This window comes from Elephas maximus, chromosome 10 (genome assembly GCF_024166365.1).
Source record: "Elephas maximus indicus isolate mEleMax1 chromosome 10, mEleMax1 primary haplotype, whole genome shotgun sequence".
In the NCBI taxonomy this organism is placed as follows: Eukaryota; Metazoa; Chordata; class Mammalia; order Proboscidea; family Elephantidae; genus Elephas; species Elephas maximus.
Window position 1 is genome coordinate 79,451,110 of NC_064828.1, and position 18,349 is coordinate 79,469,458.

An 18,349-nucleotide genomic window follows, 5' to 3' on the forward strand; every position below is an offset into this window, starting at 1 on the left:
TATCCTGATGATTTGCTGAACTCTTTTATTAGTTTCAGTAGTTTTTGTATGGATTTTTTAGGGTTTTCTGTGTATAAGATCATATCATCTGCAAACAGAGATACTTTTACTTCTTCCTTACCAATCTGGATGCCCTTTATTTCTTTTTCTAGCCTAAGTGGTCTGGTTAGGACCTCTAGCACAATGTTCAATAAGAGTGGTGGTAAAGGGAATCCTTGTATGGTTCCAGTTCTCAAGGGAAATGCTTTCAGACTCTGTCCATTTAGGATGATGTTGGCTGTTGGCTTTGTATAAATACTCTTTCTTGTGTTGAGGAATTTACCTTCTATTCCTGTTTTGCTGAGAGTTTTTATCATGAATGGATGTTAGACTTTGTCAAATGCCTTTTCTGCATCAATCGACAAAATCATGTGGTTCTTGACATTTGTTTTATTTACGTGGTGGATTATATTGATTGTTTCTCTAATGTTAAACCATCCCTGCATACCTGGTATGAATCCTACTTGGTCATGGTGAATTATTTTTTTGATATGTTGTTGGATTCTATTGGCTAGAGTTTTGTTGAGGATTTTTGCGTTTAAGTTCATGAGGGATATTGGTCTGTAATTTTCTTTTTTTGTGGTGTCTTTACCAGATTTTGGTACCAGGGTTATGCTGGCTTCAAAGAATGAGTTTGGGAGTATTCCATCCTTTTCTATGCTCTGAAATACCTTTAGTAGTAGTGGTGTTAACTCTTCTCTGAAAGTTTGGTAGAGTTCTCCAGTGAAGATGTCTGGGCCAGGGCTTTTTTTTGTTGGGAGTTTTTAAATTACCTTTTCAGTCTCTTCTTTTGTTATAGGTTTATTGTTCTATTGTTATAACAATTTTAGACAACTTTCACGGTCCCCACTAGGGAAATGTCAGTTACAAGTGTCACCGTACTCATGGGAGCCCAAAGCTGTCGCTCCTACTAGGTATTTATAGTTCCTCACTGTCCATCTGCAAGTTACCAACCAGGGATAATTTTTACTATTATAAATGTTGCCTGGTAACAAGCTGACATTTTGTCTTTGTCAGATTTCTAGGGGAATGGAGCTAGAAAATTAACCCAAGGTCAAGTTGTTCCTTAGAGAAAGGGTTTTACTAATCTTTACCCTCACGTTAGAAACCCTGGTGGCGTAGTGGTTAAGTGCTACAGCTGCAAACCAAAGAGTCAGCAGTTCGAATCCACCAGGCACTCCTTGGAAACCCAATGGAGCAGTTCTGCTCTTTTCTATACGGTCGCTATGAGTTGGAATTGACTCGACGGCACTGGGTACCCTCAGGAAAGGGAATGCATTGTCTGTTCTTGTTGTTAGGTCCGTCGAGTTGGTTCCAACTCATAGCGACCCTATGCACAACAGAACAAAACACTGCCCGGTCCTGCACCATCCTTACAATCGTTGTTATGCTTGAGCCCATTGTTGCAGCCACTGTGTCAATCCACCTTGTTGAGAGTCTTCCTCTTTTCTGCTGACCCTGTACTCTGCCAAGCATGATGTCCTTCTCGAGGAACTGATCCGTCCTGATAACATGTCCAAAGTATGTGAGATGTAGTCTTGCCATCCTTGCTTCTGAGGAGCATTCTGGTTGTACTTCTTCCGAGACGGCTTTATTCGTTCTTCTAGCAGTCCATCGTATATTCAATATTCTTCGCCAACACCACAATTCAAAGGCGTCAGTTCTTCTTCGATCTTCCTTATTCATTGTCCAGCTTTCACATGCATATGATGCAATTAAAAATACCATGGCTTGAATCAGGCGCACCTTAGTCTTCAAGATGACATCTTAGCTCTTCAACACTTTAAAGAGGTCGTTTGCAGCAGATTTACCCAACACGATGCGTCTTTTGATCCCTTGACTGCTGCTTCCATGGATGTTGCTTTTGGATCCAAGTAAAATGAAATCCTTGACAACTTCAGTCTTTTCTCCATTTATCACGATGTTGCTCATTGTTCCAGTTTTGAGGGTTTTTGTTTTCTTTATGTTGAGGCATAATCCATACCGAAGGCTGTGGTCTTTGATCTTCATTAGTAACTGCATCAAATCCTCTTCACTTTCAGCAAGCAAGGTTGTGTCATCTGCATAACGCAGGTTGTTAACGAGTCTTCCTCCGATCCTAACGCCCCATTCTTCTTCATATAGTCCAGCTTCTCATATTATTTGTTCAGCATACAGATTAAATAGGTATGGTGAAAGAATACAACCCTGACGCACACCTTTCCTGACCTTACACCAGGCAGTATCCCCTTCTTCTGTTGGAACAACTGCCTCTTGATCTATGTAAAGGTTCCTCATGAGCACAATTAAGTGTTCTGGAATTCCCATTCTTTGCAACGTTATCCATAATTGGTTTTGATCCACACAGTCGAATGCCTTTGCATAGCCAATAAAACACAGGTAAACATCCTTCTGGTATTCTCTGCTTTCAGTCAGGATCATCTGACATCAGCAATGATATCCCTGGTTCCACATCCTCTTCTGAAACCAGCCTGAATTTCTGGCAGTTCCCTGTCGATATACTGCTGCAGCCGTTTTTGAATGATCTTCAGCAAAATTTTGCTTGCATGTGATATTAACGACATTGTTCTATAATTTCCACATTCGGTTGGATCACCTTTCTTGGGAATAGGCATACACATGGATCTCTTCCAGTCAGTTGGCCAGGAAGCTGTCTTCCATATTTCTAGGCGTAGACGAGTGAGCACTTCAGCGCTGCATCTGTTTGTTGAAACATCTCAATTGATATTCCATCAATTCCTGGAACCTTGTTTTTCACCAATGCCTTCAGAGCAGCCTGGAGTTCTTCCTTCAGTACCTTCGGTTCCTTATCATATGCTACTTCTTGAAATGGCTGAACATTGACTAATTGTTTTTGGTGTAATGACTCTGTGTATTCCTTCCATCTTCTTTTGATGCTTCCTGCGTCATTTAATATTTTCTCCATAGAATCCTTCAGTATTGCAACTCGGGGCTTGAATTTTTTCTTCAATTCTTTCAGCTTGAGAAATAGTGAGTGTGTTCTTCCCTTTTGGTTTTCCATTTCTAGCTCTTTGCACATGTCATTATAATACTTTACTTTGTCTTCTCGAGCCGCCCTTTGAAATCTTCTGTTCAGTTCTTTTACTTCATCAATTCTTCCTTTTGCTTTAGCTGCTCAACGCTCAAGAGCAAGTTTCAGAGTCTCCTCTGACGTCCATCTTGGTCTTTTCTTTCTTTCCTGTCTTTTCAGTGACCTCTTGCTTTCTTCATGTATGATGTCCTTGATGTCATTGCACAACTCATCTGGTCTTCGGTCACCAGTGTTCAATGCGTCAAATCTATTCTTCAGATTTTATACGCAAGGTCATATTTTGGCTCTCATGGACTTACTCTGATTTTCTTCAGTTTCAGCTTGAACTTGCATATGAGCAATTGATGGTCTGTTCCACAGTCGGCCCCTGGCCTTGTTCTGACTGATGATGTTGAGCTTTTCCCTCGTTTCTTTCCACAGATGTAATCTATCTGATTTCTGCGTGCTCCATCTGGCAAGGCCCATGTGTATAGTCGCCGTTTATGTTGGTGAAAGAAGGTATTTGCAATGAAGAAGTCATTGGTCTTGCAAAATTCTATCATTCGATCTCCAGCATCGTTTCTATCACCAAGGCCATGTTTTCCATCTACTGATCCTTCTTCTTTGTTTCTACCTCTCGCATTAAAATTACCAGTAATTATCAGTGCATCTTGATTGCATGTTCGATCAATTTCAGGCTGCAGCAGCTAATAAAAATCTTCTATTTCTTCATCTTTGGTCCTAGTGGTTGGTGCATAAATTTGAATAATAGTCGTATTAACTGGTCTTCCTTGTAGGTGTATGGATATTATCCTATCACTGACAGCATTGTACTCCAGGATAGATCTTGAAATGTTCTTTTCAACAATGAATACACCACCATTCCTCTTCAAGGTGTCATTCCCAGCATAGTAGATTATATGATTGTCCGATTCAGAATGGCCAATACCAGTCTGTTTCAGTTCACCAATGCCTAGGATATTGATGTTTATGCATTCCATTTCGTTTTTCATGATTTCCAATTTTCCTAGATTCATACTGTGTACGTTCCAGGTTCCACCTATTAATGGATGTTTGCAGCTGTTTTTTCTCGTTTTGAGTCGTGCTACATCAGCAAATGAATGTCCTGAAAGCTTTACTCCATCCACGTCATTAAAGTCGACTGTACTTTGAGGAGGCAGCTCTTCCCCAGTCATCTTTTGAGTGCCTTCCAACCAAGGGCACTCATCTTCCAGCACTATATCAGACAATGTTCTGCTGCTATTCATAAGGTTTTCACTGGCTAATACTTTTCAGAAGTAGATTGCCGGGTCCTTCTTCCTAGTCTGTCTTGGTCTGGCAGCTCAGCTGAAACCTGTCCTCCATGGGTGACCCTGCTGGTATCTGAATACCGGTGGCATAGCTTCCAGCATCACAGCAACATGTAAGCCCCCACAGTACAACAAACTAACGGACACTGTAGACAATTATAAAACAATAAAAAAAAAACTGAATAAAGTCAGTGTGCTTTTTATTATCACCATGCACCGGCAATTCTAAACAATATCAGTGATAAAATACTTTCCTCCTCTGGTGAAAACCACTCCCACCATCCCTCCACCCTTAATATGCCACTGATACCAGGCACTGTTCTGACTACTGGGGATATAGCAACAAGCAAGACAGACATATTTTCTGCTCTTATAAAATTTATGTTCTAATGGGAGATAGTCAATAAACAAACAGTGATAATGGTATCAAGAAAAATGAAGAAGGGTAAGATGATAAAGAATGAAAGTGGTATATGCCATATGTTGTCTGTTGAAACTTATCCCACATCAGCCCTTTTATATTCTCCCCTAGCTGAAAATTGTATTTCCCAGGTTCTCTTGCCAGCCATGATCTAATTAGATTTTACCATTGGGATTCATTCATGTGATATTAGAAGATGCAAAGAAGGTAAGAAGCATTTGCAGAAGTTCAAGCTCCTCAACTCAAAGTGATATCACTTTACCATGACAGCCCTATGGATGAGGGTAGCTTCCTGCAGTTACTGATCTTTGGAAACACACTTTTCTCCTTTTGTTCCTCCAGTACCTCCTACACATTTTTAATCAATTCTCTGTATTAAATCTTTCCTCCCCACTCCCCTTTGAAATACTTAAGAGGAGTTTTGTTTTCCTGTCTGAACCTAGTTGGTAGAGTCTTCTGTTATAGATAGGGCAATCAGACCTCACTGATGAGGTTATATCTGAGTGGAAATCTGAGGGCATTGCAGACATATGCCGAATGGGAAGACATGTGTTCCAGACAGAGGAAGCAACAAATGGAAAAGCCCTGAGGAAGGATGCATGCTTGTAATGTTTGAGGAACAGCTAGGAGGTCAATGTGGCTGAAGTATAGAGGGCAAGGGGTAAAATAAAAGGAGATGAGATTGGAGAGGTAATCAGAAGGTAGATCATTTTATTCTAAATGGCCAGTTTTAAGGAAGGGGTAACATAATATGTCTTAAATTTTTAAACTTCACTCTGGTTTCTGTGTGTCACAGAGTATAGGACAGGCAAGGGAGAAAGCTGTGAGACTAGTTAGAAACTATTCCACTATTCCAGCAGAGTTTGACCAGAGTAGTAGCAGTGGAGATAATGAAAAGTAATCCAGGCCAGGATAGATTTTAAAGGTAGAACCAACAAGATTTGCTAATGAATTAAAAGTAGAGTATAAGAGTATAAGTAGAGTTATAGATTATGACACTGGTAAGGTGTGAGCTTCTTGGCTCAAGTAGACATATGACACTATCTGGGCAACTCAAGTCTGGAGGCAAAATGAGAAGGAAGAGGGGGACAGGAGCTGGTTGAATGGACATAGGAAATATAGAGAGGAGAAATGTGCTGTCTCATTAGGAGGAGAGCAGCTAGAAGTACATAGCAAGGTGTGTATAATTTTTTGTATGAGAGACTAACTTGATTTGTAAACTTTCCCTTAAAGAACGATCAATCAATCAATAAAAGAGTATAAGTAGAGCATAAAAGTAAGTAAGTAGTCAACTCCAAGGTTTGACCTGAGCAATTGTAAGGATAAAGTTGTTTACCCAAGTGGGAAAGATCAAGGAGTAGAAATCAAGAATTATATTTTAAGCATGTTAAGTTTGAGATACTATTAGAAATTCTGGTAGAAATATTGAATAGGCAATTGAACTCATTAGTCTGGAGTTTAAGGGAAAGGTCAGGGCTAATACACATTTGGAAGTTATCAGCATATACAGAGTATTTTAAATCATGAGACCAGATAAAGTAGTCTAGGGAATGAGTATAAATAGAAGACAGGAGATCCAAGTTTTACACTTAGGATACAGCTATATCTTCCTCCTCTTTTCTCAGCCTTTATATTTCCCAGTTTTATTTTCTAATTTTGACTCTTGGTGACATCATTTCTCTATATATAGAATACATGCTGATCCTCTTAAAGCTTTAAATGGTGACCTACAGGTCTTTAGATTGGACATCAGTCAGCCAGCTGCCATTATCTCCAGGAAGTCAAGCTGTGTGCTTGTTATCTAGTTACCCGAAGTACTAGCAATAATTATTCCTTCAGTGGAAGGAATAGATGCTTTGTGTTCCGCTAGTTTTTAGGACAGTGTTTCAGTCTGTTTCAGCAATATTTCATAACTCATTCATATTCATTCATTCGTCTCTCAAATTAGGTGTATTTATCTCCACTATGCCTTTGCTTATCTATTACATCTTTATAATTTTATGGCCACAGTTAGTAACAGAGGCCTTCCATGAGCAGCTGCTATTGTAAAAACTAGAATCTTTAAAACATATGTCCTCTCTAAGTCAATTGGAATAATAAAACCTGTTAAAACATTCTGTATCCCACTTTGGAGAGTGGCTTCTGGGGTCTTAAACAGTAGCAAGTGGCCATCTAAGATGCATCAATTGGTCTCAAACCACCTGGAGCAAGGAAGAATGAAGAACACTAACGACACAAGGTAAAGATGAACCCAAGAGACAGAAAGGGCGGCATAAACCAGAGACTACATCAGGCTGAGACCAGAAGAACTAGATGGTGCCCGGCTACCACCAATGACTGCCCTGACAGGGAACACAACAGAGAATCCCTGAGGGAGCAGGAGAGCAGTGGGACGCAGACCCCAAATTCACGTAAAACACCAGACTTAATGGTCTGACTGAGACTAGAGGGACCCTACTGGTCATGGTCCCCAGACCTTCTGTTAGCCCAAGACAGGAACCATTCCCAAAGCCAACTCTTCAGACTGGGATTGGACTGGACAATGGGATAGAAAATGATACTGATGAAGAATGAGCTTCCTGGATCAAGTAGACACATGAGACTATGTTGGCATCTCCTGTCTGGAGGGGAGATGAGAGGGCCGAGGGGGTCAGAAGATGGCCGAATGGACATGAAAAGAGAGAGTGGAGGGAAGGAGTATGCTGTCTTACTAGGGAGAGAGCAATTAGGAGTATACAGCAAGGTGTATATAAATTTTTGTTTGAGAGACTGACTTGATTTGTAAACTTTCACTTAAAGCACAATAAATATATATATATGTACTCACTAACAATAGAAAAGATAAATAAATGGTAAGTTGAGTGTCTGCTGTGATTAGTACTGCTAGGTGCTTTATGAGTCAAACAACTCTATGAGGTTAGTATAATTATCCCCTATTTTATGTTAGAGGAAATTGAACCGCAGAAACAAAGCAACTTGTCCGTCATATATATAATGTATGTAAGTGGTGGAACCTGGTTTCCCACCTAAGTCTTTTTGACTTTAATGACTTATTTCCACTATACCACAGTGCTTCCCATTACAACTTCCTTTAATTTCATTTCTCCAGTGTTTTCGATGGCAATCTCTGGAACCTATGATATTAGGTAGTCCATTACTTTCTTCTAGCTATACTGTACTTCTTATCTAGATTGAAGACCACGGTTCACCACTTTAAAATTGTCCTCATTAACACTTCAGATTCTGTCAGTCTTTTAATCAATCCCTTTGCTTACTATTCTAATGTCCAAACTGAATGACTGAAGTTGTTAGTTGTCTACTCATGGCGACCTCATGTTTGCAAAATAGAACTGCTCCATAGGGTCTTCAAGGCTCTGACCTTTGGGAAGCAGATCACCATCCTGTTCTCCCAAGGCACCTCTGGGTGGGCTTGAACCACCAACCTTTCAGCTAGTTGTGAAGCACTTAACCATTTGTGCTTCTCAAGGATTCTTGCTCCGATTTATTTTTACTCTCAAGAAGAAAAGCGTTACTTAAGAAGATCATAGAATTGTGATTACCTGGCTCACTACAAAATTCTGCCATCTTATATTAACTTGGCACTTAAAGTTGCTCAAAAATTCTGTTATTGATATTTTCTGTCTTGTTGATTTCCAAGCATATTGCTCCAGTGGATAGCTCATTTAAACATTCCACAAACTCCTCAAACCTCAGTAGCAGCCCTACTTTTTCACCCTTGACAGATGACCTCACCAGCATTATGGAAAATATAAAGCTAAAAAATATTTGCCAAAGTGAACTAAATGAAGGCTCCCTCATCTTCTCTTCTCTTTTTATCAGAATTTCCCCTCTTCCTTCAGCTATCTTTGTTTCCTCCATTCTACGAGGAAAATGTACTTCTCCTCTTTTCCAAGAACAGTCCTTCTACTTCTACCCTTGAACTCATCGCTTCTCACCTTCTTTGGAACTTTGGTTTCTATATTATTTCCTATTTCTTCTGTGGCTTTTTTTTTATAACTAACACTTTTTTTTAATTGTACTTTAGATGAAAGTTTACGGAACAAACTAGGTTTTCATTAAACAATTAGTATACATATTGTTCTGTGACATTGGTTGTCAACTCCACAACATGTGAACACTCTCGCCTTCTTGACCTTGGGTTCCCCATTACCAGCTTTCCTGTTCCGCCCGACTTCTAGTCCTTGCCCCTGGGCTGGTGTGCCCCTTTGGTCTCGTTTTGTTTTATGGGCCTGTCTAATCATTCCCTGAAGGGTGAATCTCAGGAGTGAATTCATTACTGAGCCAGGGGCCATACTCTTGGGGTTTCTTCAGTCTCTCAGGCCAGTAAGTCTGATCTTTTTTTTTTTTAAAACTGTGCTTTAGGTGAAGGTTTAAAAATCAAGTCAATCTATCATATAAAAACTTGCACACCATACTCCTAGTTGCTCTCCCCCTAATGAAACAGCATACTCTTCCTCTCCACCCTGTATTCCCCATGTCCATTCAACCAGCTCCTGTCCCCCTCTGCTTTCTCATGTTGCCTCCAGACAGGAGTTGTCCACATAGTCTCACGTGTCTACTTGAGCCAAGAAGCTCACTCCTCACCAGTATTATTTTCTGTCTTATAGTCCAGTCCAACCCCTGTCTGAAAAGTTGGCTTCAGGAATGGTTCCAGTCTTGGGCTAACAAAGGGTCCAGGGACCATGACCCCCAGGGTCCCTCTAGTCTCAGTCAGACCGTTAAGCCTGGTCTTTTTACAAGAATTTGAGATCTGCATCCCACTGTTCTCCTGCTCCATCAGGGAATCTCTGTTGTGTTCCCTGTCGGGACAGTCATCAGGGATAGCCAGGCACCATCTAGTTCTTCCAGTCTCAGGCTGATATAGTCTCTTATTTATGTGGCCCCTTCTTTCTTTTGGGTTCATCCTTACCTTATATCTTTTGTGTTCTTCATTCTACCTTGCTCCAGGTGGGTTGAGACCAATTGATGCATCATAGATGACCGCTTGCTAGCTTTTAAGACCCCAGATGGCACTCACCAAAGGGGGATGCAGAACATTTTCTTAACACATTTTGTTATGCCAGTTGACCTAGATGTCCCCTGAAACCCTGGTCCCCAAACCCCCATTCCTGCTACTCTGGCCTTCATAGCATTCGGTTGTATTCAGGAAACTTCTTTGCTTTTGGTTTCATCCAGTTGTGCTGACCTCTCTCGTATGTTGTCTTTCCCTTCACCTAAAATAGTTCTTATCTACTATATAACTAGTGAATACTCCTCTCCCTCCCTCTCCACCCTCATAACCACCAAAAGATATTTTCTTCTGTGTTTAAACTTTTTCTTGAATTCTTATAATAGCGGTCTCATACAATATTTGTCCTTTTGCAACTGACTAATTTCATTCAGCTTGATGGCTTCCAGATTCCTCCATATTATGAGATGTTTAACCAATTAATCATTGTTCTTAATCATTGTATAGTACTCCATTATGTGAATATACCATAATTTATTTATCCATTCATCCTTTGATGGACACCTTGGTTGCTTCCATCTTTTTGCTATTTTAAACAGTGCTGCAGTGAACATGAGTGTGCATATATCTGTTTGTGTGGAGGTTCTTCTGTGATTTTGATTGTTTTCTCTCTAGGGGCTCGTCCCCCTTCTATACCCAAGTATGCAATAATTACCGTTATCATCAATAGAAAAGGACATCGTGTTTGGTAAAGTAGAGGGATAGACTGACACGATGGCTTCTGCCATGGGCTGAAGCATACCAATGATTGTTAGGATTGTGCAGGACTGGGCAGTGTTGAGTTCTGTTTTACACAAAGTCACCATGAGTGGGAGCCAACTCAAGGGCAACTAGTAACAACAGCAACCATTATTATAAGAAAATCTACACTTAAACATCCTCTTGCCTCCTTGAGCTGATGTATTAGTCCCCTCTTTTATTCTCTATTACATTTCTTTAAAAAAAAAAAAACACTGCCCTTCCTTTGTCATTATCCACTTTTTCTTAAAATTCACCAACCTGATGTTGCTGCTAGCTGCCATCAAATCAGCCCCTGATTCAGGGCAACCCCATGCCCAGCAGAGTGAAACACTGCCTAGCCGTACACCATCCCCGTGATCTCTTGTAGATGAAATCATTGTGATCCATTGGGTTTTTGTTGGCTCATTTTTGGAAGTAGATTGCCAGGCCTTTCTTCCTGTCCATTTGAGTGTGGAAGATCCACTGAAACCAGTTCGGCATCACAGCAACATACAGGCCTCTACTGATAGATGAGCAGTGGCTCTGCATGGGGTACATTGCCCAGAAACCCGTGTATCCTACATGGAAAGCGAGACTTCTACCACTGAATCACCAGTGCCTCATCCAAATCTGACTAGTGCACCATTATTACAGAAGCTGCTTTCTTGGGTACCCTGATAACCTCCTGATCTCTAAATCACCCTCTAATATTCATCCTCTTTAACCTGTCTGCACCATTTGACATCACTGACACTCCTTACCCACTAACTTGACCATCACTTTCTTTGTGTTCTGTTCTATTGACTCCCTGACTACTACTTTTTTTCTTCTGTTGCTTCTTATTCATTTTCTTTGCCCTAAATGGGGTATTCCACAGGACTCCACTCTGCTGTGTCTTTCACTGTCTTTAAATTTTCCCATAGAGTTTTTCTTTTATGTCACATATATGCAGGTAATTTCTGTATCTACATCCCTGATCCTGACCTTTTTTGAAAGCTCGGACCTCCATTTCAACTTCCTTTTGATATTTCCACCTGATATTCCACCATTACCTGGCCTCACTTACCATCTTCCCTTTCATACCACCCCAAAATACCTCCTTCCTGAGTCACCTGGTTTTATAATGGCATCACCATTTGTTGAAACTTTTCTTACCAAGGTTGAGTGACTTTTTTTTTTAATCCACCTATTTTTAACATAAAAGCAGTTAGATTATAATAATAGTTTACATATATGAAAACTAGAAAATACAAATAAGCATTCATTTATTAGTATTTTTTTAGCCCCAACTATGTGCCAAGTACTATTTTAGTTGCTGGGAGTACAGTAATAAACAAAAAAGACAATAATCCTTACCTTCTTGACGCTTACATTCTAGTGGAATGCAAACAAGAAAAAGAAACCACTGCTAGCATTCTGATATATAGTCATCCAGACTTACTTCTGTATACATGTGAATATATATTTATTTACGAAAATAAGACAGCACTACAAATACTACCTTATGATCTGCTTTTCTTCACTTAAGTATTATATCACTAATATAATTCCTTGTCAATAATACATACCTATAGTCCATCTCTGATGGCTGTGTAACAGTTCTATTATATAGGTTTGTCATAATTAATTTAGTCAGCTCCCGACTGTTAGACATTTAATTTACCATTTTTCATAATTAAAATAGTGCTATGATAAGCATCCATATATGTTTGCATGTTTGATTATTTTCTTAAATCTGTAGAAGCATTGCTAGGTCCAAGAAGATACCTTTTTATTTTAAGACTTTTGATATTATTTATTGCCTAATTGCCACCAGAAGTATATCAATTAACCCTCCCTTAAATTCTGTGAAGTGCACATTTTCACATACCCTTACCAACTCGGTGTTATTATTGTATTTTAATCTTTGCATCAGTAGGCCAAGATGATGGCCTATTTTTAGTGCTTATACCCATTCATTAATTCAGCTATTCAACAAATTTGTTGGCATCCACTACATTTCAGGCCATTATTATCACATGCCATCTAACCAGATTACGTGTCTGTATTCATCTCTTCTCATTAAAATCCAGTCACTTTAAAATTCTATCAGCCTTTCAAAATCAGTTCAAATGTTTCTTCCTACATGAAGTAGAAGATTACCAGATTTGAATAGTTACGATGATCTTTGTTTGGATCAGTCACTTGGCATTTCTCATATACTGCCTTGTGCTGTCATAATATGTACATCTTTTAAATTTATTTTTTATCGTCCTCAAATATTTTGAAAATAGAGAAAAGTTATATGTAAATGCACCATACCATAACTTAAACATGATAATAATTTGATTTCTTTCCATTTTCCTCCCTACGGATATAGGTTTATGTTGAAATTATATGAAATCTTCCTTATTAGCTGCACAGCATTCTATTATGAAGATGTGTACTTGTTCTTCCTTTCTTTATGTTCATCTTATACACAAAGAGCACATTGTGGTTTAAAAACAAAAAGAGTCTGGTTGCCCTGTTGCTATGCTCGAAATGGGACAGGACTGAGAAACAAAAGTAGTCTTTCTGATCAGGTGTCTTAGGTCTCTTTCCACCCAACTACCCACCCCCCTTCCAGGCCCCATTCTGCTGCTTCAAGGAGCTTTTTATATTTCCCTTCCATTCTCCCTCCATCTTCTCTTAGCTCTCCATTTTTCCTTCCCTATGCTCAAGGGACTGATAGACAAACTAGAATGTGCTCTTTTCCAACTTTGATCCCACCACAATTTATAGTATGTTTTCTGGCAATGAAGCCACCGGTGGTACAACAGAAGTTTCTACTAATTATTAATAGTCTTACTTCAGAGCTGTAAATGTAATATATTTATGCCAGCTAGTCTATCTCTTTCCAAAACTGAAGAGCTGGCATGTTATTTTATCTTCAAAGTAATTGTGTAAATTTCTGTTAATGACAGTAATCTTGGATATGAAGTTTAAATTTTACAATGAATTAATTTCTTATATTAAATTTTATTTAGTGTATTTCATAATGATAGAGTAGTTTCAGTTAAGCCATGCTTAGATTTCTTATTTTATTATAAGAGTGCTCGAAGGTGATTATAAAAGGATGTTTTAGTCACTTATACTAAACAATAGCAAAAAATAGCAGCATGTATTTATATAGTACCTCTCTTCTAGGGGTTTAACAATGCTTGACTAATATTATCTCATTAATCTTTACTACACCCCTCTGAGGTACGTAGGTGGCAAGTGTTATTATACCTCTTCATTATAACAGTAATAAATGTTCTGTAATGTACTACTTTGAAGTAACCATGTATGCTGACTACTAGGTTTGCAGAAAATGAATCAAGGTATATTAGGCATCAAAAAGCTAACATGAATCGACAAGCCATCTGTGCCAGGATAGTCCAAACCTTGCCTCTTAAAACTCCTTGTCTGTATCCCCACCATTTCCCTCAAAGGCAATTGAGAAGAGATTCTCTTGCTTCGTTCTTAAGCTTAGACGCTGGACTCTGGGCTTCATATTTTACATACATTAATAAATTGTCATCTGCATAGCATAGGTAATAGAATGAATTTTAAAAGGATAGAAAAAAATGTTGGAGAAGCTTACAATCTGGTTGAAAGTTATATGTGTATAATGTAATATTTAGAGCAACCAGTAAAAATATATATAAAGAAGAGATATACTCTGAAACACTGTATGTTTAAATCAAAATGGAATTGTAAAAAATACCCAAGTAATCTACAGGAAAACAGAAACAAAAACAGAGGGAACTGACAGAAAACAAAAAATTAAATGATAGACTTAAACTCTGCCATATCCATAATTACATTATATATAAATGCTCTACTTTATTTGTAATAGTCAGAAACAGGAAACCATAATTAAAAAGGAACGAACTATCATTGCATGGAACAACTTAGATGAATCGCAAGGGCCTTATGCTGAGTAAAAAAAGCCAATCTCAAATAGTCACATATTGTATGATTCCATTTATATAACATTATAGAAATGAGAAAACTGTAAAAATGGAAAACATATTAGTGATTGCCAGGGGTTAGGGAATGGAGAAGGAGGGAACTATGACTGTAAAAGGGTAGCACAAGGGATACCTTTGTGGTGACAGAATAGTTCATATCCTGATTGAGGTGGTGGTTACACAAATCTATGTACCTGATAAAATGACAGAGCTATACATGCACACTATACCAATCTCAGTTTCCTCGTTTCGATATGCTACAATTATGTAAAATGCAACGCTGGAAGTGCGCACCCCTCTATGCCAAGAAATTTGGAAGACAGCTACCTGGCCAACCGACTGGAAGAAATCCATATTTATGCCTATTCCCAGGAAAGGTGATCCAACCAAATGCAGAAATTATCAAACAATGTCATTAATATCACACGCAAGCAGAATTTTGCTGAAGATTATTCAAAAGTGGCTGCAGCAGTATATCAACAGGGAACTGCCAGAAATTCAGGCCGGATTCACAAGAGGACGTGGAACCAGGGATATCATTGCTGATGCCAGATGGATCCTGGCTGAAAGCAGAGAATACCTGAAGGATGTTTACCTGTATTTTATTGACTACACAAGGGCATTCAACTGTGTGGATCATAACAAATTATGAATAATATTGCGAAGAATGGGAATTCCAGAGCACTTAATTGTGCTCATAAGGAACCTTTACATAGATCAAGAGGCAGTTGTTCAAACAGAACATGGGGATACTGCTTGGTTTAAAGTCAGGAAAGGTGTGCGTCAGGGTTGTATCCTTTCCCCATACTTATTCAATCTGTATACCAAGCAAATAACCCAAGAAGCTGGACTGTATGCAGAAGAACAGAGCATCAGGATTGGAGGAAGACTCATTAACAACCTGCAATATGCAGATGACACAACCTTACTTGCTGAAAGTGAAGAGGACTTGAAGCACTTACTGATGAAGATCAAAGACCACAGCCTTCAGTATGGATTACACCTCAACATAAAGAAAACAAAAATCCTCGCAACTGGACCAATGAGCAACATCATGATAAACGGAGAAAAGATTGAAGTTGTCAAGGATTTCATTTTACTTGGGTCCACAATCAACAGCCATGGAAGCAGCAGTCAAGAAATCAAGAGACGCATTGCATTGGGCAAATCTGCTGCAAAGGACCTCTTTATAGTGTTAAAAAGCAAAAATGTTACCTTGAAGACTAAGGTGCGCCTGACCCAAGCCATGGTATTTTCAGTCATATCATATGCATGCAAAAGCTGAACAGTGGATAAGGAAGACTGAAGAAGAATTGACGCCTTTGAATTGTGGTGTTGGTGAAGAATATTGAATATACCGTGGACTACCAAAAGACAAACAAATCTGTCTTAAAAGAAGTACAACCAGAACGCTCCTTAGAAGCAAGGATGACGAGACAGCGCCTTACAGCTTTGGACATGTTGTCAGGAGGGATCATTCCCTGGAGAAGGACATCATGCTTGGTAAAGTACCAAAACCAAAACGAAACCCAGTGCCATGGAGTCGATTCCGACTCATAGCGACCCCATAGACAGAGTAGAACTGCCCCATAGAGTTTCCAAGGAGCTCCTGGTGGATTTGAACTGCCGACCCTTTGGTTAGCAGCTGTAGCACTTAACCACTACACCACCAGGGTTTCCATGGTAAAGTACAGGGTCAGAAAAAAAGGAGGAAAACCCTCAATGAGATGGATTGACAGTGGCTGCAACAATAGACTCAAGCATAACAATGATTGCGAGTGTGGCGCAGGACCAGGCAGTGTTTCATTCTGTGGCACATAGGGTCTCTGTGAGTCGGAACTGACTCACCAGCACCTGACAACAACAGCAACATGTAAAATGCTACCATTGGGAGAAACTGGGTGAAGTGAACACAGGACCACTCTGTATTATTTTGCAACTTTCTGTAAATCTATACTTATTTTATGATAAGAAATTTTAAAAGAAATATGTGTTTTTTTTAATTAGATAAAAAAACTAGCTAATGATAGAAGTGTTAAGTACAAAGTTCATGAAGAATACAACTGAATTGAATAAAATTTTTAATGCCAGTTTTCTCAAAGGAAGTGAGTTTTGAGCCTTTGGCATAGTATTTAAATAAAGTAGAAAATGATCATGGGTTAGTAGAATGGGAGACAGTTCGGAGAAGAGGAGAAAGGCATGAAATTGGTATTTAAGAAAGATAATCTCAGTTGATGTGTGATACTGAGCTATAGCAGTATCCAAACCCCCAAACAAAACCATGAAGGAAACTTACTGATCATAAAAAAAAAATTTTTTTAACTGGGTATTAAATTTGCAGAATAAAGGAAAGCACCACCTTGACTCAGTACTTGACTTTGATGCTCAGTAGTGTATCAAAGGGGAAATTTTCAGAAGAGTACTTATAGAGTATTGTTGTGCTAGAGTTAGTCCTAGGGTGATTTTAGGGCAGTTAGCAAGGGAGGTCTGGCAGGGCTTGGTCATAATTTGGGGAAATTTTCAGAAGGATACTTATATAGGGTATTGGTGTGCTACAGTTAGCATGGGAGGTCTGAGCAGGCTTGGTCATAATTTGTAATCTGGGCAAATTGCTGGTGGTTATTGGTCTTATCCTTGGAATACATGTGTTTATGTGGAGTTACTATTAAATCAGTTTGTTCATGGATTTAAAATATATAGTTCTCAATGAGCTGGTATTAAAACAATTTAAGCTGAGATAGCTTGTGTTACATGTCATAGTTTGGCACAATTAATCTGTTGTGCAAATCATAGTGCAATTTTGGAAGATGTGGTTTCCGTTTCATTTCTCAGTCCTACTTCTAGTAACTTCTCAGCCTAAATTAGACCATTATCTTCTGGAGATGTGATCAATCTAGATTTGCACCACTTTTTTGATGGGTCCTGGTTGTGTATTTGGTTTTCTGTGGTAGTCACCATGCTTATTCAATCTGTATGCTGAGGAAATAATACAAGAAGTTGGACTATATGAAGAAGAAAGGAGCATCAGAATTGGAGGAACACTCATTTAACAACCTGTGATATGCAGGTGACACAGCCTTGCTTGCTGAAAACAAAGAGGACTTGAAGCACGTACTGATGAATATCTGAGTACACAGCCTTCAGTGTGGATTATTTCACCTCTACATAAAGAAAACAAAAATCCTCACAACTGGACCAATAAGCAACATCACAGTAAATGGAGAAAAGATTAAGTTGTCAAGGATTTTATTTTACTTGGATCCACAATCAACAAATATGGAAGTAACAGTCAAGAAATCAAACAACGTATTGCATTGGGCAAATCTGCTGCAAAAGACCTCTTTAAAGTGTTAAAAACCAAAGGTGTCAACTTTGAGGACTAAGGTGTACCTGACCCAAGCCACAGTATTTTCATTTGCTTCATATGCATGTGAAAGCTGGACAATGAATAAGGAAGATCGAAGAAGAACTGACACCTTTGAATTGTGGTGTTGGCGAAGAATATTGAATATACCATGGACTGCCAAAAGAATGAACAAATCTGTCTTAGAAGAAGTACGACCATAATGCTCCTTAGAAGCAAGGATGGGGAGACTGCATCTTACATACTTTGGACATGTTGTCAGGAGGGATCAGTCCCTGGAGAAGGACCTCATGCTTGGCAGAGTACAGGGTCAGCAGAAAAGAGGAAGACCTTCAACGAGGTGGATTGACACAGTGGCTGCAACGATAAGCTCAAGCATAACAACGATTGTAAGGATGGCTTAGGACCGGGCAGTGTTTTGTTCCGTTGTGCATAGGGTCACCATGAGTTGGAACTGACTC

The 18,349-nt window shown here is 39.1% G+C and overlaps 1 protein-coding gene across 5 annotated transcripts in view; it reads left to right on the plus strand.

The window, feature by feature from the left end:
• Positions 1-18,349, plus strand: part of GPHN (gephyrin) — a 569,154-nt gene that overhangs the window by 490,013 nt on the left and 60,792 nt on the right. The gene's annotated exons all lie outside the window — the stretch shown is intronic.